This window comes from Penaeus chinensis, chromosome 38, assembly GCF_019202785.1.
Source record: "Penaeus chinensis breed Huanghai No. 1 chromosome 38, ASM1920278v2, whole genome shotgun sequence".
In the NCBI taxonomy this organism is placed as follows: domain Eukaryota; kingdom Metazoa; phylum Arthropoda; class Malacostraca; order Decapoda; family Penaeidae; genus Penaeus; species Penaeus chinensis.
This window is the reverse complement of record NC_061856.1, coordinates 11,484,916-11,486,805: the sequence shown is the minus strand read 5'-3', so window position 1 is coordinate 11,486,805 and position 1,890 is coordinate 11,484,916.

Below are 1,890 nucleotides of genomic sequence, written 5' to 3'. Positions count from 1 at the left end.
TAAATATAATGGGGAGGGGGGGGGGGTTAAGGGCATAGAACGGCAAGGTCAATCTTATTTATATTGATTTTTTCAACGAATTGTTTTTTTTGTTTTTTTTTTAACTAAGCCTTCTCATGGAACTGGCGAAGGAAAGCAATCTCAGATATCTCATTATTTCCAGTCTATTGATCTTTTTGATTGCTGAATTACAATGCCTGGCACTTGAACCCTTTTGTTTAACGATGCACTGCAGTTGGTTCACGACTCTGTGATAATTAATTAGGGATATATAATAAAAAAAAAGTTGTCTTCAACTTCCTTCAAAATAATCCATGTATCTGTATATATAGCAGGTTTTCCTAATTCTATGCGTATTATGCAGCTGCGCACTCATGAGTAAGACAGTCTTGGGAAAGGCGGAAAGACATTCTGCTGTATAGCGAAGGGGGCTGAATGGGGCGAAAGGCGTTAAGAACCATTGACCCAAGTGCCTCTGCATTAGGTGCTTTAGAATGTCCACGAAGTCCTCACTCTATTTTCCAGCGATACAAACTCCTGCTCACATAAAAACATTCCTTTTCCACATTAAGTTGCGGTCACTCTAGACTTTTTTTTTTCTTTTATTGATAATTAGCCCATGTTCATTACGCTTTTCATAAAATTTATCTCTGTGCTTGTCGATGGCAAAGGGAAAGGGCTGCATAACAGAGGAGGCTGCGTGCGTAATGCAATCACTAGTCTTCTGGAAGCATCACTCCAAGAGATCTATTTTGCTGTTGTTGTCGCTGTTAATGTTGTTGATGATGACGAAGATGTTGATGCTATTGTTATTGTTATTGCTGTTGCTTGTTGTTGTTGCTGATGCTTGAATTCATTAACGCTAAAAATTGCGACTGGTTCTGTTGATGACAAGCACCTTCAGTGACATCACTCGCTGATGATTCTTTCTGCTGGCGAGAGAGGCGAGTTTCTCAAAGCTTTTAGCCGTTTTACCTTTTGTTTGTAATTGCAAACTAACCGTCATTGTATATCTTCCTGGAGCGTTATTAAACCTTTGAAAACCACAATGAAATATGAATTACAAGGGCTTAATAGAGGCATCTCATCTAATTTATTAATGGTTTCAAGATTTAGCAGATATTATTCCTCTTAACAAAAAGAAGCCAAAGGGAGGATAAAAAGCCGAAATTAGAATATTCGTTTCTTCTGAAAAGTTGCGTGCAGTTTTGCCGTGTTATATATTTCTTGGCTTTTCCCGATTTCTCTCGTCCGTCTCTTCCAGTCTCTGTTTGTGTGCCTAATTCTTATCATATCACACTTTCTCTCTCTTTTCCTCGCTTCTCTCATCTCTATTCTTCTTTTCGAAGTCTCTCTCTTTGCTTCCTTCCCTCTTGTGTCTTTATGTTTCGACCTCCCTCTCCTCCGCCCCAATAATATATATATATATTTTTTTTTTTTTTTATGTTGTATCCCTTTACGAAAATTAATCTTATATTCAGACAATGGCGTGGCACTGTAGCATTGCAAGAATATTTGGAGATTAAGCGTTTTTCTGCCTTTGAATTATCAAATTGTATAGACTACTAATTAAAACGAGTTTGTCTGATCATGTCCGATGAAAATGCTTTCAAGTTCTACGAAAGAAGAAAAAAGAAGAAAAAGTGATGGAAATCTCGGGAAGGAAAACCCCAGTTTCAGTTCTCGTGAATAAACCTTCCTCTTCAGGGGAACATAAAATAATTAATAATTAGAATAGGTCAAATTACACCATTCTTTGTCACTATATTGCCATTATCAATTCCCATTCTTGGTACTTATTTCCAGCACATTTGTTTAGCGTGTTATCTATCTTTGTTATGTTGAAAAGCAATGATGAAAAAATCATGCAAATAAAATGGATCAGTTCTT